A 24,690-nucleotide genomic window follows, 5' to 3' on the forward strand; every position below is an offset into this window, starting at 1 on the left:
AGGGGGATGACAGTATCTTATCGTATACAGTATAGAAAAGAAAACAGATGTAGGTTCTGTATGAGACTGTGTGACATGAATTACATCTAAACTGTGTTTTAAAGTGTAGTAGTGTGACAGATCGTTCTTGTTTATGTGCAAAAGTAACACATTTCACTGCTCAGTCTCCTCCCAGATAGTCAGAAACACCACATTAAATTTAGAAGAGGAATTTATGCCGTAGATTACAACAGATTTAAGACATTAACATGAAAGGAATCCAACAGAGACCTTTCATAACTCCAACGCTCCGGGAAAAGACTGTGCAGGAAATTTTCTGTCCATATTAGGACATTCCCAAGCAGGATTCTCACACCCAACTTAAACCAAAAATGTAAAGAAAAGGCAAAAGGTCACCAGCTACTTGCTAAAACACAATAATTGCAACACCTCTTTAGGCTCTACCAATTTCAAAGAGAAAAAAACAATCTGTGACACCTATTTAAAAGATTGTGTGACCTAATTCGGTCAGCAAGTAAAAACAATGGGTCCTGTGTCATTAATATGAAAACAATTTCTGTTATTACCCTTATGGAAATCACCAGTATTTGCTCATTGCAAGAGCCGGCTGATCACAGGAAAATTTATGACTGTTTATTAACAAGCAAAATTTATGAAAATAGCAAAGGTGCCACAGCAATTTAAAAAAAAAAAACATGAAAATAACATCAGTATTATAAAGCAGAACATTACAATGCACAATCTGCGAAAGCAAAAAAATGATAAGAGAAAAAAAAATGTTTTAGAAAGTGGTTATCGCAAAAAATTCTAGATCTTATAAAACTAATAATTTGTAGAACTAAAATAACTTTGTGGCACTAATTTAATCACTCTAATATATTTCAGTTAGTTAGCAAACAATGACCACTGTGTCATTATACTGAAACGACAGTTAATTATGTGATTGTTACCCTTATGGGGTTCCTCACTATAAATATGCCCCATGCAAAGGCTAATCGATCACAGTCCAATGAGAATGAATAGCTATCTGACTGATAAACGAAGCAATGCCACAGGAATGAATTTACAAAACAAATTATCACAAATCTAATACATCACACAAGAACTAACATCGATCAATAAAACAGCTCTGAAAGTACAGTAGTCAACGTCTAAAAAAAAAAAACACCAATGAATAAAACACCTGCAACATACAAGAGTCAGTCTACTAAACACCAATAAATCGATCCCCTGCAAAACACATGAGTCATAGTTTCTCTGACAGAAACACATGTATATGCATTGGACTAAGAACCATATAATCACTGTTCACTGGCACACTCAGTAGTTCCACTGTTCTGAGGCACAAAATAAGGGGATGGGAGGATTCGTCGCCGCAGCTGTCAGTAGGGATTTTTGTCCATCTGTTGCGTGCAGTCCCGCCGTCTCTGCCCTCTCATGAAGTTTCTCTTGGTGGCCTGTGTTACGTACATCTCGATTTGGTTCCATGTTTGTGTTGTCAAATTCGTGCGGTATCCACGTTTGACACGCCAGGTAGATATTCCTGGGCAAGGATGACACTTAATGGCTCTTCTTTGTGCCATCCTTAGCTACCAGAGAACATCGAACTATGATTTACTGTCGCTTGACAGTAGGCATCCGTCAGGAAATGTTGATAGGCGTCGCTGACGTCTGCAAGTTTCTCTGGACAGTACCCGTCAAAAGGATCCACTCCCCTTTATCTCTTGTCTTCTGTCGTTTCACCGCGGCCGTCTCGTCACGGTCGCGTGCGTGTGGTGCGTTGCCAGCAGATGGATTTCGGCGCGGTGGACCGCTCAGCCATCTCAGGTCATCGCCTCCACGAAGGGTCGCACTGGTGCGGCCGCCCATTAGCTCCGGGTGCAAGGGAAAGTGCTTGCCGCGTACCCTTCTTTTGTTGTCGAGCGTGCTCCAGAAATGGCCCGGCTGACAGTGTGTCCTGCTGGGAAACCCGCCTGTTAATACCTAGTCCTCCTCCTCGCTGCTCCCGCTGTCTCGTAAGAGTTTAGCCAGTTCGTTTTCACGTTCTCAACTACACTCACAGAAATTGTTCATCATAGTTATGTGATTACAAAATGTCATACATAATACCGCTTGTTATTGTCTTTCACAATTTTTAAGAACAAAAGTGAGACTTATTCTTTTTAAAAAAAAATAAAATAAAAAAGTTACATGCATCGACAATATAAAAATAAGAGTTAAATGACTTGACAATATAAAAAAATAAAAGTGAAATGAATTCACAGTATAAAAATAAAAATTAAATGAACTGACAATATAATACCTAAATTCACATCACTAATGTGGTCCACTTGCGTTTTAATAAATCAAATGCTACTTATTAATTCATTAAAATGAATAGGATTATGCCTTGTGGAAGTATAGGTCAGCACAGCATAGGGTTCACATGTTATTTACACACACACACACATGCACGCCTGTTGTCTATACTACAAACTAACTACCCATAAACATGTATTACTCAAAATTCTACTTCAATCCACTACTAGTTAATCCAACAAGCTACTTCAATGCTACTTCAACACAGTGTTTATACCACTACAACATTGTTCTAATTCGTCCTCTCCTTGACGCTCGCCGCATATGTCTTGTCACATGATAAATATAGAGAAACTTTCCTTAAACATACATAGTAAAAAGAACAATGGTTATTTACATGCCAAAACACTTATACCAGTTGACACACCTGATAAGAGACTCGCAATTATACATTTATCATAGTCGTATCTTCATACATAAAACAGTAAGACAATTTCATTTAAGATTTCGTTATCACAAGAATTAATCACACAGATGACTCTGAGAAGGGTAAAAATATTTTCAATATACAGGTTATACTACATTTTCTTACCCATTTCGTTCCTTCTTTAAGTTACCTTTCGCTTCCAAATCAGTTATTTCGCCTGTGGTGGTCATTCTGGATTCATTTCTCATGAATGGCAAAATTGTGGTCACCACTATTCTGTAAAACAGTTTCATCTTAACATCCTATTGAACTTACAACTGACACAAAAGATCCGAATCCTCCTGCAGTTTAAATGACAAATGTTTTGCTTCCTCCTTATTACATTAAACCAAGCTTTACTTCGGTCCCATAATCAAAATTATTTAATCTTCCTCCACCCACAAGCGGGACATTTCCTCAGTTCAACTCATATAGGCTGCAGTGCATCCCGCACCAGCGAAAACAGTAAGCTGCAATGCTCACAGCATCAGCAAAACACATAAACGTTACTTTTCTAGGACAAGTTTTAATGCAGAATAATTTTTCAGGCTGTGGCTCAACATCAAACTGCTCGTCGTTTGACTACCACAATAATATTTCAGGGGCACGTAAATTACACAAACCACAATTCTTCTTTCACCTTGAAAGAATCAATATACTGACGAAATCCACAGACAGCATTTTACCTACTCAGCTATAAAGAACAAAAAAATATATATATCATCAATATTAACATATTAGCGCATATTGGGAAGCCACTGCTTAAACAATCGTATTATCGCATCCTGTTTTCAAGATTCCAAACTTACTCATTCCTTTCTCAGAGTTCTCCTATCTTAAAATATTCATACAGCACGCATACTACAGTAAGAGATCCTCATTTATACTGACAGATATAGAATAGTAATAGATAGATAGTAGCACTGAAAGCAGAAAATCAGAAACAAGGCTACTAACAGCTGGGGACCTGGGTTTGCCAGACCCATAATATCCACAGATCGGATATTCCCCTAAGTTTTGCATTAATTCAACACAGATCTTGCTTCTCTCAGGAGCGACTTTTTTTTAATTTACACCAAAAGACCATAAATAGCATTTCACTCGTTCAGAACGAAACCTTTTATCTTCACATTTGAACCAACCTAAATCCTAACTGCACAAGGAAAGATAAAAAAACTAAAAACATCACTTTAATCAATCACATAGAAACATCTTTATCATTATTTTTACCAACATATTATTCAAAATGCATACATCACAAATTTAAACAAATCAATTCTTTCTCGTCACCGTCCTCTCTACTTCTCACTGTCCTTTCTACTCATTTGCCATGTCACTCATTTGTTCCGATTGGGCGCCTTCTGCGCTGATCGTTTGTCATTGCCGGTTTTGTTGATTTCCATTTGCTGGATTATGTCTAGGGTTAGCCGGCCGAATTTCAACATCATGACGTGCTCCACCTACAGTCCTATTCCCACCGTATTCATCGTAGTATCGATTCTGGTTGCCGTACACGTAGCGTTCACGATCTTGTCCACGTCCTCGATCATACCCGTTGTTCCACCTGTGTTCGCGACTGTTACCCCAGTTTCTATACGGCCGGTCCCGATTATTATTCCGTTCGCGTCGCGACGGCCAGTCACGCCGTTGATTAGTACTACGGCCACAACTGCGATCGCTCTGCTGTGCCCCGTAATAACTTTGTGCCTGATTAGGCGGGCATTCTGCTGTATTATATTCCAACTCTTGGAGAAGTGTCTTAAACGTTTCCACGTCCTCTTTGCATCGTCCCGCAAGAATGACGTGGCGCAAGTGCATCGGCAATTTGGTGATGCATATCCTAATTAGTTCCGCAGTCCCGTATGGGTCGTATTGAAATTGATTTGCCTGCAACATGTGGTCGAATAGGCGTGCTGGGCTGCCGAAACCAGACTGGTTCAAATTTGGCAGCATAATTATGCCATGCTTGACCCTATCTTGTGCCGCTTCCGACCAACAGGCGGACAGAAAGGCTTGTAGAAACTCCTGAGTGGAGTTGCAGTGACGCGCTGCCGACCTCATGCGAATCGCCGGTTCGCCTTCCAAATAGCCACACATATATTCTATCTTATGTGAACTTGCCCAGTCGGGGGGAGACAGAACTCAAATTGCTCGAGCCATGCTCGTGGACGTATTCCTTTTTGCGAATTTTGAAATATCTCAAACTTTCTCACCGTAAGGAAATGTTTGATATCAAATCCCCGCATTTCCTCCCGGCGAGGCCCTTGAATGCTTCTATTTTTCTAATGCCTGCTCCTCAAAGTACATTCTTCCCTGTCGTAAAAATCTCCCTCGTGGTCGGAGTCCCTCTCTGCACTGTTTGTACAGCTATTTTTAGTGCTATTGGCGAGTTCGGAATCACACCCCATGTGGCTTTCCAGATGCGCCACGCGTTCTTGTAATTCGCCTGTTACAGCTTTGTGCCACCTATTCACTTCGAACTATCCCTTCTGAAATCTAAGAAGCGAACTCACTTCTTCGGTCTCTGCGACCGCTGCCGGTGTAGTATTGTTATCACTCTCCGTCACCTTCATTGTGCCTACGATGTCCGCTAATGCCGCAATCTTATCATGTATTTGTCTGTTGTCTTCCGCCCCAGTCTGCTTCTATTTTTCTACTTGCTGTTTGAGTGCGTAAATCGCTTGACTGTTGTCCGCTACTGTGTTGCTAATGGATGCGGGACAATCCGTTTCCGCCTCCTAAACCCTGGAGAGTACCTGCTGGCGTTCCCTTTGACATTCTTCTCTCAGCGCTTGGAAATTCCTAAGTAACTGTTCCGCTCTCTCTTTCGATTCCGCATCGCACCTCCACTTGCCCTGTTCTAAGGCTTGCAGACGATCATCGATTTGTTCAAATGTATGGCCTAATTCTTTCATAATAACACTTTTTATTTCACTTGCCAGATTATTTATTCTTTGTGAGATATCATCGGACACTCTCTGCATCAACTTGTCGACTTTATTTGTCTGCTGGATTAGTTTTTCGTCTATTTGTTCGCCTAGCTCGCGGATCGATTTTTCAGATTTCTGCGTCATTTGTTCACCTAGCTCGTGGATCGATTTTTCAGATTCCTCTGTGTTTTCTTTATTTTGTTGCAATAAGGCTTTCATGAGTTCTGCCAAATCAATTTGGTTAGTTGGAGGCAAATTAATTTCTGGCTCTGATGTGAGCCCGTTCGTCCTCGTTTGCATTTCCTCTGAAGTATTCCCCAATGCATTTTTGGAGCCGTCCCATGCGTTGATATTCGAAATCAAATTATCCCCTTGGTCCATGTTGCTTAAGTTGTTGGACCGCCTACTTTTAGCTTGGTTACGTGTCTGCATTAGTTCAATTTATACCCGGTATGCAACACACTAATCAGGATAAATGTATCCCCCAAAAATTACGACAGTCACACGAAAGGTACCCAACCTACTACGCACTTTTTCACACGCAAAACAAATTTATATCTTTGATCGAGGTCAGTGCAATTTACAAGCGAGAAAAAAACACATACATATAAAACACATAAATATAGAAAACAAAACAAGACAAACAACACAACGCCGCTCAACAACGCCGTGAATCTTTTGAAAGTCTGCTCAGAAACAACGCAGAAGTTGTTTGAGCGCTGCAGGTAAAAAAATTAAGATTATACAACGCTCGCAATCTAACGTTTCAGAGATTCCAGAGTCTAGCAGAATCACAGAACAGGGTCGCCATGTGTAATGTTGTTGCCTTAATTTGTTTTGAAAGCGGTGCTGATATTCAAGATAAAAGTGGGTCAAAAGCTGTGAGCTGTCTGGGGAAGTCAACCCTGCATTACTGAGCAACTGCTTCACCAGTATCCAGTCTAGCTTACCAAATTCGCAACCAGACTAACATTAATTATAATCTTTTAATCGTCATACGACAACCGGTGATATATATATATATATATATATATATATATATATATATATATATATATATATATATAACGAGAATTTGAATAAAAAGAAATAAATCAGTTTATATTTGGAAATTTATTTTAACATTGATCATTGAAATTTCAGCATATTAAACTTGATTCATAACTGAACTTGTGCCTTATTTAGGATTGTGAAAATGTGAGTTTGTAATCTTACGGAATACATCAAATATGGAGCCTAGATTGGGAGACTGCATACAACACTTCATTCATAAAATAACACACAAAGAACGTTGAAACATATGCAAGAGGAAATTAACCACAACCAACCGATTCAATTTTCACCCAAAGAAGTTACGTTCGTAGCGCAATCCTGTCCGTCATGAAATTACCACACACTGATATACTAAATTCATACTAACTCTCTGTGAAATCTTCCCGAAAAGAATAGCTGAGGGCTACTTTGATGCTTACACCACATGCTTCACGTGGTCAACTTGGTTTACACAAAGAGTGTAACTCCACAATAACTTTGATAATTAAAATAAATTACCCCGAAACGCAATTTACAAAAGAAAAACCTCGAACTGGTTACTATCGTCTTACTATTAACCTGATGGGTCAAACAATTGTATAAGCACGTTGTACTGGTCCACAAAGTACACCCCACGTGGGTTGAACATAAAGAAAAGTTGCTACATTGAAAAATATTGCCAAGACGAGACGTTATTATCTTAAGCCCATTCGCATTTAAGATTGATGAGCTTAGTTAGACTTACTGATCAACACATGGTTCCACTTTACTCACAATGTAGTGACAAAGCAACTACTGGAAGATATTCCGAACTTCACACTCGAAATACACTGTGTTGCAATTTAAGATAACATTAGATATTTTAGATCTAAACCTGAAATATAGGTGATCAAATTTTCAGTTAGGCTGAACTTAAGAAATCCATTGTCCTACCGACTTAGCAGACACGCACTTAGCCAGAGATCTTACCACTTCAGACGCTCGCCGCGGACAGACTGACCTGCTGGGCTCCTACCGAGCGTACTTAACAGATACAAACGGAAATGACCAGAGAGGCAGCTCCCTATACCAACATGACAAGGGATGGACAGGACCATACTAAGAATGGAAACCTCTTTGCTTCTAGAAAGTGTAGCTACCTGTTCCGACGTTGGTCCTGCTGTTCTCTAGCAGACTGGCTTGTCTGCTACCATCATGCATGCAACTAGAAATATATTTTCTCATTCATTCTTTCACACAGAAGGGAAGGGGGATGGCAGTATCTTATCACATACAGTATATAAAATAAAGCGGATGAAGGTTCCGTATGAGACTGTGTGACATGAATTACATATAAACTGTGTTTTAAAGTGTAGTAGTGTGACAGAACGTTCTTGTAAAAGTGTAAAAGTAACACGTTTCACTGCTCAGTCTCCTCCCAGATAGTCAGAAACACCACAGTAAATGTAGAAGAGGAATTTATGCCGTAAATGACAACAGATTTAAGAAATTAACATGAAAGGAATCCAACAGAGACCTTTCACCACTGCAAATGTAAAATACTGGAACCCTAATAATCCGTGTGGACGCCAGGCTGTTGAATGAAAGTATGCAAACGCGCGTGTATTGTTGTGCAGGTGCTGGATGTCAGTTTCTGTGATAGAGTTCTATGCCTTTGTACTTGGCCGGCAAATAAAGACACGGTTAATGGTGTTTGTGGATGACGAGTTGTCGTCTGATGATGCCCCATATGTTCTCGATTGGAAAAAGGTCTGGCGAACGATCAGATTAAGGCAACATATCGACTCTCTGTAGAGCAAGTTGGGTTAAAACAGCTGTATGTGCGCGAGAGTTATCCTCTTGGAAAACACCAGCTGTAATACTATTCATGAATGGCAGCACAACAGGTCGAATCACCAGACTGACGCACAAATTTGCTGTCAGGGTGTGTGGGATAAGCACGAGAGTCCTTTTGTCACACGAAATCGCACCCCAGACCATAACCTCAGGTATATGTCCACTATGTGTAGCACGCAGACAGGTTGGTTATAGGCCCTTGACTGACATTCTTGTAACCAACACATGGCCATGACTGTCACCGAGGCAGAACCAACTTGCATCAAAAAACACAACAGACCTCGAACGTGCCTCCAATGAGGTCTCGCTTGACACCATTGAAGTCGCAAATGGCGGTGGTTTGGTGTCAGTGGAACGCACTCTATAGGGCGTCTGGCATAGAGCTGTCCTTGAAATAACCGATTTGAAACTGTTCGTTGTGTCACTGTGGTGCCAACTGCTGCAGCTGCAGTACAATGCGCCAGAGCCATACGCCGGACACGATTGTCTTTCCTTTCGGTAGTGCCACGTGGAAATTCAGAGCCCGGACTTCTTGCGATCGAACATTCTCGTGACCACCGCTGCCAGAAATCGTGTACAGTGGCTACATTCCTGCCAAGTTGGTTGGTTGGGTTGTTTGGGGGAAGAGACCAAACTGCGAGGTCATCGGTCTCATCGGATTAGGGAAAGACGGGGAAGGAAGTCGGCTGTGCCCTTTCAAAGGAACCGTCCCGGCAATTGCCTGGAGCGATTTAGGGAAATCACGGAAAACCTAAATCAAGATGGCCAGACGCGGGATTGAACCGTCATCCTCCCGAATGCGAGTCCAGTGTGCTTCCTGCCAAGTCTGTGCAGTATCGCAGAAGGAAAATCCAGCTTCTCGTATTCCTCTTACACGATCTCGTTCAAACTCTGTGAGCTGTTGATAATTCCGTCTTTGTCGCCTTAAACACATTCTTGACTAACACCATCTCACCACTTCCTATCTCAAAGGTAACTAACGTTCACGAACGTTACAACGTGTATTTAAAGTGAAACTGATTTGTATCCTCACAGTGGGGCTACTAGCGCCAGTCTTATGCGACTGGTGCGGAATTTGAACAGCCATCATCTTTTTAATGTACAAACACACCTACTAACTTTCGTTTGTGTAGCACAACCCTGTGTTGTGTTGCGATGTCTTTCCATCAGTGTATCTGTGCAAGAAACTACTTTCCGGAGTGAAGAGAAAGAAATCCACCCACAGAAGCTCACTAAAAGACTTATATTTAAAAGCTTAACTTTAAACTACTAGTGCTCAGAAAGTGATACCAGACAACGATGCTTAAGTGCAAAACAAAGTAAGTAGCATTCACTGACCTGCAGATTTTCTTTCTTTAACGTGCGAAAAACTAAGTTACGAAATAAATGTCGACGCCAGTTTAAACTTCGTCTGAAAACAAGTCATCCAGAGGTTGCATCAGTCGTAATAAATATCATGTTTCCTACTTATTACCCCATGGTTTTTTTTGCCTCATCAATTAAAAGAAATGTGAGGTTCATTTCATTGTCACTTCTTGTCAATGCAGCAGTTTTAGGGGGCAAATTTGCAACGAAAGCTTTAAGTTGTGAAGCGATACACTCCTCAGAACGATTGGCGGCCACAGTATGGCCTCGTTGATACGTTTCTCATGCCGAGCTGCCTTGCTCGATTCCACCTTCCCCCCGGTCCTCTTCCCGTTCCATCACTCACCGAGAGCTGTCTGGATGCTCACTGGTGAGGCGTGAGCGCAAGCCGGCTCGCACGATGAGATCAGTGAACACTCGTGAATACCATAGTGAATGGAAACCTGACAAAAAACTCAAAGGCAAACACCGTACACTGAGTCTCACAGTACAGGACACAGTGTTACTGTCCGAGGAGCGGGCCCAGCGACATACGGGCTGGAGAAGTCCCAGACTTAGCGCAGGCGTCGTACGTGAAACGCTCGGGAAAAGCGCGCAGTCGTCTTGGTGCAGATGCAGGGGGCAACAGCCGGTTAATATGCCGTACGAGCTGCGGGCTAACCCATGCGTCGTACGTGAAACACCTTGTATTTGAACCATCTTTTACATGGCGATAAATAAACAGCTGTCACTCACCGAAAGCGCTAGTGTAATTTTTCGACATATGCGTCTAGTACCATCACAACGATGAAATAGTAATTATTGAAATATAGCCAAAGAAGTGTGGTGCATCTGGTATCTCAGTCCGGCGAACCTGAAAACCTCCCAGAGAGCACGGAATCATTAGGTTGGTGCCGAAGTTCGAAGCGTTTATGTTTTACGCGTTGGTATTCCGGGGGAAGAATCAAGCAGCTCCTATAGGGGATCGTGAGTATTTTCGACTGATCTGCATCGCGGTGTAGCTTGCTCGCCAGGTTTCGAGAGGGTGCGTTTCTGGATGAGGTATCGAATATATTGCTTCCCCCTACTTATACTTCCCGAGGAGATCACGAATGTAAAATTAGAGAGATTAGAGCGCGCACGGAGGCTTTCAGACAGTCGTTCTTCCCGCGAACCATACGCGACTGGAACAGGAAAGGGAGGTAATGACAGTGGCACGTAAAGTGCCCTCCGCCACACACCGTTGGGTGGCTTGCGGAGTATCAATGTAGATGTAGATGTAGATGTAGATGTAGAATGGCCAATTTACTCGTTCCAACTAGAGACACCGCAATTGCCATATGGAACATCACAGGCATAAAGGGCAAGAAAACGGATACAGAGCATTTCAGAAAGACGCACAACGTCGATGTGTTATTCACAAATGAATCCCACGTCAGGGGAAACGAATATTTCAAACTGTGAAATATGATAAACCTTCGAACATATGCTCGTCTATGTTCCCCGGTATTAGACCCAGCCTCCCATATGTTGGTACCGTATGGTAACAGTTCCATTCCCATCCGGATCAACTGACAATCGCTGCAGCTTACAAGGCTACACAGCTGATAACGCCACAGTAGTAGGGTAGCGCGGTTACCACCTCAATTATGATAAAAATTTGATTTTGTTATTGTTGTGGTCTTCAGTCCTGAGACTGGTTTCATGCAGCTCTCCATGCTACTCTATCCTGTGCAAGCTTCTTCATATCCCAGTACCTACTGCAGCCTACATCCTTCTGAATCAGCTTAGTGTATTCATCTCTTGGTCTCCCTCTACGATTTTTACCCTCCACACTGCTCTCCAGTACTAAATTGATGATCCCTTGATGACTCAGAACATGTCCTACCAACCGATCCCTTCTTCTAGTCAATTTGTGCCACAAACTCCTCCCCAATTCTATTCAATACCTCCTCATTAGTTATGTGATCTACCCATCTAATCTTCAGCATTCTTCTGTAGCACCACATGTCGAAAGCTTCTATTCTCTTCTTGTCTAAACTATTTAGGCTGGACTCCATACAAATACTTTCACAAATGACTTCCTGACACTTAAATCAATACTCGATGTTAACAAATTTCTCTTCTTCAGAAACGCTTTCCTTGTCATTGCCAGTATACATTTTATATCCTCTCTACTTCGACCATCATCAGTTATTTTGCTCCACAAATAGCAAAACTCTTTTACTACTTTAAGTGTCTCATTTCCTAATCTAATTCCCTCAGCATCACCCGATTTAATTCCACTACATTCCATTATCCTCGTTTTGCTTTTGTTGATGTTCATCTTATACCCTCCTTTCAAGACACTGTCCATTCCGTTCAATTGCTCTTCCAAGTCCTTTGCTGTCTCTGACAGAATTACAATGTCATCGGCGAACCTCAAAGTTTTTATTTCTTGTCCATGGATTTTAATACCTACTCCAAACTTTTCTTTTGTTTCCTTCACTGCTTGCTCAATATACAGATTGAATAGCATCGGGGAGAGGCTACAACCCTGTCTCACTCCCTTCCCAATCACTGCTTCCCTTTCATGTCCCTCACCTCTTATAACTGCCATCTGGTTTCTGTACATATTGTAAATAGCCTTTCGCTCCCTGTATTTTACCCCTGCCACCTTCAAAATTTGAAAGAGAGTATTCCAGTCAACATTGTCAAAAGCTTTCTCTAAGTCTACAATTGTTAGAAACATAGGTTTGCCTTTCCTTAATCTTTTTTCTAAGATAAGTCGTAGGGTCAGTGTTGCCTCACGTCTTCCAACATTTCGACGGAATCCAAACTGATCTTCCCCGAGGTCGGCTTCTAGCAGTTTTTCCATTCGTCTGTAAAGAATTCGCGTTAGTATTTTTTGGCTGTGACTTATTAAACTCATAGTTCGGTAATTTTCACATCTGTCAACACCTGCTTTCTTTGGGATTGGAATTATTATATTCTTCTTGAAGTCTGAGGGAATTTCGCCTGCCTCATACATCTAGCTCACCAGATGGTAGAGTTTTGTCAGGGCTGACTCTCCCAAGGCTGTCAGTAGTTCTAATGGAATGTTGTCTACTCCCGGGGCCTTTTTTCGACTTAGGTCTTTCAGTGCTCTGTCAAACTCTTCACGCAGTATCATATCTCCCATTTCATCTTGATGTACCTCCTCTTCCATTTCCACAATATTGTCCTCAAGAACATCGCCCCTGTATAGACCCTCTATATACTCCTTCCACTTTTCTGCTCTCCCTTCTTTGCTTAGATCTGTGATTCCATCTGAGCTCTTGATGTTCATGCAAGTGGTTCTCTTTTCTACAAAGGTCTCTTTAATTTTCCTGTAGGCAGTATCTATCTTACCCGTCGTGAGACTGCATTTTTGTATTTTCTCCTTTCATCAATTAAATTCAGTATCTCTTCTGTTACCCAAGGATTTCTACTAGCCCTCGTCTTTTTACCTACTTGATCCTCTGCTGCCTTCACTATTTCATTCCTCAAAGCTACCCATTCTTCTTCTACTGTATTTCTTTCCCCCATTCCTGTCAATTGTTCCCTTATGCTCGCCCTGAAACTCTGTACAACCTCTGGTTTAGTCAGTTTATCCAGGTCCCATCTCCTTAAATTCCCACCTTTTTGCAGTTTCTTCAGTTTTAATCTACAGGTCATAACCAATAGATTGTGGTCAGAGTCCACATCTGCCCCTGGAAATGTCTTACAATTTAAAACCTGGTTCCTAAATATCTGTCTTACCATTATATAATCTATCTGATACCTTTTAGTATCTCCAGGGTTCTTCCATGTATACAACCTTCTTTCACGATTCTTGAACCAAGTGTTAGCTATGATTAAGTTATGCTCTGTGCAAAATTCTACAAGGCGGCTTCCTCTTTCATTTCTTCCCCCCAATCCATATTCACCTACTACGTTTCCTTCTCTCCCTTTTCCTACTGACGAATTCCAGTCACCCATGACTATTAAATTTTCGTCTCCCTTCACTACCTGAATAATTTCTTTTGTCTCGTCATACATTTCATCTATTTCTTCATCATCTGCAGAGCTAGTTGGCATATAAACTTGTACTACTGTAGTAGGCATGGGCTTTGTGTCTATCTTCGCCACAATAATGCGTTCACTATGCTGTTTGTAGTAGCTTACCCGCACTCCTATTTTTTTTATTCATTATTAAACCTACTCTTGCATTACCCCTATTTGATTTTGTATTTATAACCCTGTATTCACCTGACCAAAAGTTTTGTTCCTCCTGCCACCGAACTTCACTAATTCCCACTATATCTAACTTTAACCTATCCATTTCCCTTTTTAAATTTTCTAACCTACCTGCCCGATTAAGGGATCTGACATTCCACGCTCCGATCCGTAGAACGCCAGTTTTCTTTCTCCTGATAACGACGTCCTCTTGAGTAGTCCCCACCCGGAGATCCGAATGGGGGACTATTTTACCCCCGGAATATTTTACCCAAAAGGACGCCGTCATCATTTAATCATACAGTAGAGCTGTATGCCCTCGGGAAAAATTACGGCTGTAGTTTGCCCTTGCTTTCAGCCGCTCGCAGTACCACAACAGCAAGGCCGTTTTGGTTAGTGTTACAGGGCCAGATCAGTCAATCATCCAGGTTGTTGCCCCTGCAACTACTGAAAAGGCTGCTGCCCCTCTTCAGGAACCACACGTTTGTCTGACCTCTCAACAGATACCCCTCCGTTGTGGTTGCACCTATGTTACGGCTATCTGTATCGTTGAGGCACGCAAGCTTCCCCACCAACGGCAAGGTCCATGGTTCATGGGGTGGGGGGGAAATTTGATATGCAGTTTAATTAAATTTATCAATTAATCATCCCCCGCCCCCGACCACCCCTGCCCGCGACCACAGCCACCTCCGCCCCAGACCACCCCACTCCCACCCCCAGATGACGTCCTGTGTTTTTCTCAGCCTGCACATCGGCCCCAGCCCCCCCCCTTTCCTCCCTCCCCACCCTGCCCTCGACCAACCTACCCTATTGGTGAGAATTTCGAATTTTAGAGGAAATTTCGAATTTTGGTGGGAATTTCGAATTTTGGTAGGAATTTCGTTGTCCCAGGGCTGTGCTGACGTGCCCATCCTAGCACAACCTGGGAATAGGCAGGAAATACAAATTTGAGTGGGAACTTTTTTTTCTCCACTCACGTGACCAAAATTGATTTCATACATTCAGACTATGCTCTGCTGTCGTTATGGAAGCATCGTGATGTGTTCAGTCAACGAGATGAATGTGAAAGATAGAGCAGCTTTAAATAGCTGTATTATATGTACACATTCGATGGAGGACTGTAGCCACAGTTCACTACATGGTGAATGGAAGACTATGATAATGGAAAAGTGTAGGAGAAAGAAGCAGAGGAATTCAGTTCAGCAGATTGCGACAAGGCAGAGGGATGGAGGCAAGATGCATGTCGTAGCTGATACATGCTCTTGCACACGCGCAAACTGCCGAGATATTCCACATGAAGTATTCACTCTTCCAAAACGGAAGAGGCGGGCAGTTGATGCTAATTCGCTTCAGTAGAAGCATATTAGTATATGTGATATATACCACTGAAGATCTTCAACTTCTCATCCCCATCCAGTTCCCCCTCCACCAACCCATCCTCTCAGCTATGCGGAATGTGTTCTGTCAGAGAGCTGTTGGTGTCTCACTTGGAGGAGTTTAACAGCCATGTTGCCTGTAAGCATACAGCTGAGGACTGCACCCATAGCCTCATACAGGCAGAATGGAAAAGAGTGATAATGGCTGAGTGCCTGAAGAAGAAGACAAATACTGTTCAGCAGATAATGGTTATGCAGCAGAATGGTACCAAGATGCATTCTGCAAGTCCGGCAGACGAATGCTGTTGTTATAGCTGCCAGCCATTTTTGAAATTCACAGTCAGCTTTCCACCTCACAAGAGACATCTGCCTCCTATCTAGAGGACCAAACAACTCGTCTGCTTCACAATTAGACCAACAGAGCATCGAAAATTGGCAGTAGCCAATAGGAACGCAGCATTTGATCACAATGGGGATATAAGGTGAGCCCAGCAGTTGTGCAGCCTCAACTGCAGTCAGTCAATCAGTATGAAGAGTCATCTGAGATCATCCCACGCCGCTCAGCCACAGCATCAGCAGACGAATAGGAAGGAGACGTGGAAGAGTAAGTACCCCTTGCTTAATGTCTGTGTTTACTGCCGTGTGAAGGTCTTTGTGCTTCCATCGTCGCTCGTAACAGTTTTTCTTCTTTGTTCATCAGCGGATGCGACGTCTTACAGCCTCTCGGGGTCTGCAACAGCGATTTGTCCCAGCCCGTTGGGACCCGCAGCAATGGCAGCATCCTAGAATCCTGTCGCACAGCTGGTCAACTTGATGTAGCAGGACAATCAGCTGTTATTGTCAGTTGAAGACACCCAGCCAGCTCCTGACTCGCTGAAATGCACCGGGAGTCCTAATCAGCATGACGCAGTTTGGTACTGGCCTCCATCATATGTGCCATCGCAAAACATTCCAGTGATACTGCATGGACAAAGCGAGGATGTTGTGGATGAGAAGATACCAATTAAGCACTGTGCACCACTACTCTTCTCTTCATTGCGTAATTTAACTGCTAGCGGTTCGAAACGTTTACATACTGGTATAGAAGCAACAACCACAGACACAGGTGGCGTATTGTGACAGAGATCGAGAATGCAGCTAAAAGTATTAAAGTGCGATTTATGGAGGTGGAATGGGATGAACTGTGTCGTGCAAAAGCATATATCAAGCAGCAGTTGACCGCCGAGTTTCATCCGAGCCGTCCTTCTCCGGACATTTAGTGTGCCACTCTAACTCTATCCATTACAACAGTGTACAATGACTCTGCACTCCGCATGAAATCAAGTGACACATCTCAGAACTCCACCGTTCAAAACTTTTTCGATCTACAGATGGTGCTATCCATTGTGTTGGAATGACTGAATAGATATAGTAGTTGTGTTACAACTGCGTATAGAGACATTGCAGGGTATCTATGTATGAACAGCGTGCATGTAGACTCAGATAAAATACATCAACAGCCATATGGCGACCGAAACAGAAATATCGCCTAATTTGATCTTGGTTTTCCGCAGCAACATTGTCAAACATGAACAGTGTTTAGCTTTACTTTTTCCAGTGAACGGATGTCACTACTCTCACTGAATGTCGTTTATGTCACATCTACACCCTGCAGAATCTCCTCTGGATCAGAGGCAGACTTCTCATGTGTGGTGGAAAACTGGCTGAATTTCAAAAGTGGATGGTATTTATAACAGCAGCATTGGTCTATCTGACTTACAGAATGCATTCTTGTACCATTCCGCTGCATAGCCATTATCTGATGAACAGTATTTTTCTTCCAAATAACTTCCAGGAATTCAGCCAAGTAACACTTTCAGCGACCGCCGATATTTCGGCGGGAGAACACCCCGCCATTTTCAAGGCAAACTGCAACGGACAGGCAGCGTACATGCAAATTTAAAACCTCGGTTCTCCGACTGATGCAGGAAAGATAACACACACACTGAACACTAGTGCCATCAAAGATGACCAGAGGCAGAGATATCGATAGACTACGAACTCGTGGGTGAGGTAGCATTGACTCTGTCCCTCTGTTTTTTTGACAAGGGAGACAGCAGGATTCCAAACAGAGTTTAAACAAAAACCTCCATCCCTGCTAACGAGGTTGCTCGCTAATTTAATTTCAACTGCCTCCTTAATAACACTGTCCCAAATGCTGGAAGTGCATGCCAATATCTCGGTGTTATTATATAACATAGGGTGACCAGTACCCAAGCAACGTTCGGCAATAGAAGATCTACTTGGCTGCTGTAATCGTGTGTGCCGTTTATGCTCAGTACATCGCTCCACCACGGTCCTGATAGTTTGACTAATATATGCCATGCCGCAGCTATAAGGAATGCGATATACACCCGCCTTACGCAGACCAAGATCATCCTTAACAGAACTGGAAAGCACTCTAATTTTAGATGGAGGTCGCAAAACACATTTCACATGGTATTTCCGTAAAATACGACCGATCTCGTTGGAAGTGTTTCCTGCGTAAGGCAAAAAGGCAGAAGACTTAGGTGTCGACTCAGAATTATCATCAGTCAACCGATGTACAATTGGTCGATAGCGCAACGCATCTCTCTGCATTGTCGCAATCTGCTGAGCTGAATTCTTCTGCTCCTTTCCCCTACACTGTTCCATTATCATATTCTTCCATTCCCCATGTAATGAACTACAGCTACAGTCCGCCTTCGTATGTGTACATCTAATATAGTTATTGAAAGCTGCGCTATCCCTCACGTTCATCTCGTTGATTGAACACATCACAATGCTTCCACGACAGCTCAGTATAGACTGAACTTATCTGACCAAATTTGGTCACGTGAGTCAAGGAAACAAATTCCCACGCAGATTTCTATTTCCCACCAATTCCCAGGTGGGGGAAGCGAGGGGTAGGGACGCCACCACAGACCTGGGACCATGAAATCCCCACCAAAATTCGAAATTTTTGCCAAATTTGAAATTCCCGACAATAAGGTAGGGTAGGGGGGGGGACGGAGGGGGGGGGGGGCTGGGGCACATGTTCAGGCTGAGAAAAACACGTGACGTCATCCAGGCGTGGTCAGTGGCGGGGGTGGGTGTCGTCGGGGAGGGCGGCGGTAGTAGGGAGTTGATCAATTTAATAAATTTGCATATCAATTTGATATCCAAATTGGGGTGGAAACCCCACTACCCTACTACTCGCCACTTGTTGTTAATAGTCACTTAGATGGAAGTATTTTCGGTTTGGATGCCTCTTTGTGGATTGGATTCTCCATCAATGGTAACTATTACAAAAAATTTGGCAGTATGAGTCCCTTATCAGAAAGACTTTCCACCCCTCCTGGCCTGGATTCATGCTCTGATTCGTTTGGGAAGGATATTGCAAGCCTATTGTGTCTTCTCCTGAGGCAAGTTGGCCCACATCTGTTGTAACTGGATATTGGTACCCTGGGCACTGGCACTGAGGAGGAGTTGACGTGCGAAATGGTACCACATATTTTCTATCACGGAAATATTTGAGGATCTTGCTTTCCACTGGAACATCTTAACATCAAGTATACAGTGTGTAGAGACACTTTTCAAAATCACACCACGAAACTGTCGCACAGGAGCTAACGCGTAGGAACCCAGATGCCCAGAACGTATCACTGTGCCATCACAGTTCCCTCCATCACTACCAACCGTGATCTGATGTCGTACTCAACAGCTGCCAACACCATGACACCAGGAGTAGCACTGTTGTGCCTCTTCAAAAGATTGGATGAATGGGACGTCTCTCCAGGTCACCACCATACTCTCCGACAATAGTCATTTGGGGTAGTACAGAACCACCATTCATCGCCACACACAATGTGGCATCATTCGTAAGCAGTTCTTGCTTAAAATCCACGGTACCACTCGAGACATAGCCGTTTTTATTCTGGCGTTAACGGCAGCCTACCCATGGGACGGCAGTTCCCTAGTCTGGCTGCTGCTAGTCTGTGAGCTATGATTCGGGATGACACAGAATGCTGGAGGGAGTCATTACTTTTTGTCAGATGGCAGGTGTTGATGGGAAGGGCAGGCAGACGTGGTTGACCGCAACCTTGATGACGAATATGTCTGCCCTCACGTTTCCATGCAGTCCAACATCAGGCCACTGTCACATCCGAATGTTCGAGAAATTTGGATAGTACATTATTTGACGTTGGATGGGTGACCATCCAGGCCGCCATGCGCTGTTGCCATTTTCCGGGGTGCACTCAGCCTCGTGATGCCAATTGAGGAGCTACTCGACCGAATCGTAGCGGCTTCGGTCAAGAATACCATCATAACGACCGGGAGAGCGGTGTGCTGACCCCACGCCCCTCCTATCCACATCCTCCACTTAGGATGACATGGCGGTCGGATGGCCCCGGTCGGCCACTCGTGGCCTGAAGAGGGAGTACATTATTTGACGAGCCATCCAAATGGTGACCCAAAACGAGGCCCCTTTCAAATTCCGTCAGTTGTTGCTAAAGCTGTCTTACACGAGTATGTAGCATCTCTTTGTTCCACAGTGTTCATTCACTATCTCACGCTGTTTGCACCTGCTACATCTCTACCAAGTCTGGTGAGAACACTTAAGATGGACAACACTAATGCACACTGGTGGTCGTTCTGAGTGTCACAGAGAACTGCAACTCCAATCATTTACATACCCGCCGATGGAGTGTACGTGTACGAATTTACATTGACATCTGACCGCGTCTGCTGGCTGATTGGTTGTTTTCGTCGGGCAGTGTGTATTCGAAGCTGATCTTGGCTGTGTCAAAGATTTTCAGGCTCATATATCCCTGCAAACAGGCGTGCTGCCCCGTTTCAGTCGAACACTGCCCTTTACAGTCTCTTTATTAGGCAGCCATTAAGCAGGAACTCGAACGACTCCACGAAGCTTGGGTGACTGAACCAGTTAAAACAAGCGCTTGAGTCACAGCCTGGGTAGTAGTCAAGAAACCCAATAGCTTCCTCCGGCTGTGATGAGATTTTAAATCAAAATCAATGACCAGAAACAATTAGAAACCTACCCTATGCCATGTCCAGAAGAGCTCCTCACAAAGCTTGTCGGAGGAGAATATTTTTCTAATATTTACCTTGTCGACGCGTATTTGGAAATACCGCTGAATGAAAAGTTGCGTAATAACGTCGTAGTTATCAACGCTCCCTTCGGTTTACAATCGTCTGACTTTCATAGAAAACTGTTGGTTCTCGGTCTCCAGTTTCATTGCGTCTCAGATTTTCTCTCGTCATTTTACTCTTTGAACTTTGTTTATCTGTAGCGTCGTCCCAACTTGTACATTTAGTCATTGCTCGTATTTCTGTTCGCACTTGATTATCCGCTGATGACGGCCCTAGACGATTATGTCCTGCGTAATCTGGTTTCATTTGAGTCGTTCCCGACATTCGGTCGAATCTTGGTCGTGGTAGTGTACCTGCGACATTCCTGACTTTCAACGAGGTATATACATCCATGTTTACATATACTCTCCACAAACATAGGGTACATCGTACCAGTATTATCGACTTTCTTTAATATTCCGTTTGTGTATAGAGCGATGGGAAGTGACTGTGTTTATGCCTTTATATGTTCCCAAATCCTAATCCTTCTTACCTTATCCTCATGATCCCTCCGCGAGATATAAGATGAAAAAAAAATAAAACTAAACTCCTCCCGAGCAGGCCATGAAGGCCCAAAGGAACCGACCGGCCGCCGTGTCATCTTCAGACCACAGGCGTACTGGATGCGGATATGAAGGGACATGTGGTCAACACACCGCTCTCCCCGCCGTATGTCAGTTTCCGAGACTGGAGCCGCTACTTCTCAATCAAGTAGCTCCTCAGTCTGCCTCACAAGGGCTGAGTGCACCCCGCTTGCCAACAGCGCTCGGCAAACCGGATGGTCACCCATCCAAGTGCTAGACCAGCCCGACAGCGCTTATCTTCGGAATTCTGACGGGAACCGGTGTTACCACTGCGGCAAGGCCGTTGGCCTCCAGATATACGATGGCGGCAGTATAATGCTCGCTCAGCCTTTTTCTACTACATATCCTCTAAATTTACCCATCAAGGTTTCGCAAGAACTATGTCTAAATCACGCAAGGATTCTCACTTATGTTCCCTAATGTTTCTGTTACACATCCATATCGGATATACCGACCCAACACCGCATCTCTGTATTAGTTCGAATCCTATTGCCATGCCAACTTGGTAGACACATCAAACACGAACAAAGCTCTAAAATTGGTCGTACTAGCGCCTTGTAAGCAATTTCCTTTACAGATGCAATGCATTTTCCCAGTATCCTTCAAGAAAATCCAACACTTCCATTCACCTTCCATAATACTGACTTTACAGATCGTCTGGTTTTACACTGCGTCTCAGTTTTACCACTGAATACTTATACTATGTGACGTGTTCAAGATGCTCACCATTAGTCTTATAATCAGAGCTTTATCTTTTTCATCAGCATTATCTTACACTTATCCACGTTTAAAGAGACCTGCCATTCATGACACAAAATTAAAATTTTGCATAAGTCTTTTTACAATTCCTTACAATCGTTCAACGATACTTTCCTGTCAGTGAACGATCTTGTAATGCTAGTGATTGTGCACTGATAAGTCAAATCATTCTGTCCACTGCCCCCGGGTAAGTTGGATGCCTTCCGGTGGCGTTGCGGGCACGTGACGAGGTAACAAAAATATGTAAACAGATCAGACATGGACGGGGGACTACCCTAGCGAACATACAGGCTGCAACTGAGGAAATCCACTGAGACAAGCAACTTTGACAAAGGGAAGATTATTGTTACACAGAACATGTGAAAAAGTATCTCGAAAACGGCGAAGCTTGTCGAATGTTCACGTGCTACTGTTGTGAATATCTACGGAAAGAGGCAGAAGGACAGTGAAACTACCACTAGACGCTAAAGGCTGATCATCCACAACTCTTCACAGAAAATGGGCTTGTCTGCTCTTTAGAGCAGGATAGATGGTGATCTGTGGCATCTCTGCCGAAAGAGCACAACGCTGGTACACGCACAAGTGTTTCGGAGCACACCGTTTATCGTACATTGCTGGACATGGAGCCCTGCAGCAGACCACCCATACGTGTTCATACGTCGACCCAGCGACATCGTCAATTACTATTGCAGGAGGCACGAGCCCTCGACCGTCGATCAATGGAATCGTGTCGGCTCTTCGGATGAATGACATTCCTGCTACACTAGGTCGATGGCCATCTCCGCAAACGCCGTCGTCAAGGTGAATGGCGGCTCGAAACATGCAGCGCGTCACGGACTCAGGATGGCGGGAGTAGCTATGGGAGACATTGTCCTGCGCTTGAAATGGACCTGACAGCTGCGAACCACCTGCACCCCTTCATGTTTGATGTCTTCCCCGATGGCGATGACATCTTTCAGAAGTGTAATAGTCCGTGTCTCGGAGCCATAACCGTGCTACAGTGGTTTGCTGAACATATAATGAACTCACGTTGATGTCTCGGTGATCAAATTCGCTTGATGACGATGATGTTTGGATTTTGGGACGCTCAACTTCTTGGTCATCAGCGCCCCTATAAAGTCCCAATTTTTACACAGTCCATTTTTTTACATTCCAGTGTAGTCACTGTCACGAATGATGATGATGATGATGATGAAATGGTGAGGACAGCATAAATATCCAGTCCCCGGGCAGAGAAAATCTCCAACCCAGCCGGGAATCGAACCAAGTTCGCCTGAGGTAAGTCCTATGGAACTCATCTGGGTCGCTATCGGGTGCCATCACCGCGTACGCAAATCAGCGGCCCGTTATTTACGCGAATTACACGACCTGTGCCTCCACAAACCTACCAACACACTGTCGGATCCCTGACACTCAGAATCAGTGATATATTTCGTTCCAAAGTCATACAAACAAGCTATTAAGCAAGTAGTCATAATGTTTTGGCTCATCAGTGTTTATGATCTATCATTTACGTATATTGGAAACATACTATGTCCTATTACGCTTCCTTGGGTCACGCGCGATGTTACTTACGTTTCTACCAGAAACTAGTCGTCCAGTGTAACAAATTGTTCAAATGGCTCTGAGCACTATGGGACTTAACATCTGTGGTCATCAGTTCAAATGGCTCTGAGCACTATGGGACTTAACAGCTATGGTCATCAGTCCCCTAGAACTACTTAAACTGAACTAACCTAATGGCATTACACACATCCATGCCCGAGGCAGGATTCGAACCTGCGACCGTAGCGGTCGCGCGGTTCCAGACTGTAGCGCCTAGAACCGCTCGGCCACCCCGGTCGGCTCCAGTGTAACATACTGGATTTCATGAATTAAGGAAGCTGTGTCTCACACGAGTAGATTTTTTCTGAATGCATGTTAATTTTTTTGAGGGAACTGTCTCATTAGATTTCTTCTTTACTTGTATCAAGGGTTCATGCCTGTTACTGTGTAAAAAACGAAAACAATCTCGAACAGTTCATATTTGGGACACGATGATGATGCGAACTCAAGTAGATACTATTAGGCATAAAAATGTGCTGCCTAAAAAATCGTGTACCTCAAAGAACACTGAAGCTCTGAACATCACACCAGCATACGACATGGCACTATAGCTTCGCCTCGTGTGAGACGCATAAATGTACACAGAAATGACCTACGCTCTTTTTCAGCCGCACTGGACTATTCACATCGCAGTAAATACCACCGAGGATAGAAGCTAATTCCGTGTTATATTCAACGTAAAAACCAACCGGAATCCATCCTGGACTTCCAGTCTTGTTCGGTCTAAGCAGTCTTGTTACTCAGTAACGAGCGTGTTAATACACTAGTGGCCATTAAAATTGCTACACCACGAAGATGACGTGCTACAGACGCGAAATTTAACCGACAGGAAGAAGATGCTGTGATATGCAAATGATTAGCTTTTAAGAGCATTCACACAAGGTTGGCGCCGGTGGCGACACCTACAACGTGCTGACATGAGGAAAGTTTCCAACCGATTTCTCATACACAAACAGCAGTTGGCCGGCGTTGCCTGGTGAAACGTTGTTGTGATGCCTCGTGTAAGGAGGAGAAATGCGTACCATCACGTTTCCGACTTCGATAAACGTCGGATTGCAGCCTATCGCGACTGCGGTTTATCGTATCGCGACATT

At 43.6% G+C, this 24,690-nt stretch overlaps 1 protein-coding gene and 1 pseudogene across 1 annotated transcript in view; one reads left to right on the forward strand and one right to left on the reverse strand.

The window, feature by feature from the left end:
- The window catches only part of LOC124555142 (elongation of very long chain fatty acids protein AAEL008004-like), a 913,230-nt gene that overhangs the window by 158,990 nt on the left and 729,550 nt on the right, over positions 1–24,690 (forward strand). The window lies entirely within an intron of this gene.
- Positions 21,403–21,520, reverse strand: LOC124557379 (annotated as a pseudogene).

The sequence above is a fragment of the Schistocerca americana genome, chromosome X (assembly GCF_021461395.2).
Source record: "Schistocerca americana isolate TAMUIC-IGC-003095 chromosome X, iqSchAmer2.1, whole genome shotgun sequence".
NCBI lineage: Eukaryota > Metazoa > Arthropoda > Insecta > Orthoptera > Acrididae > Schistocerca > Schistocerca americana.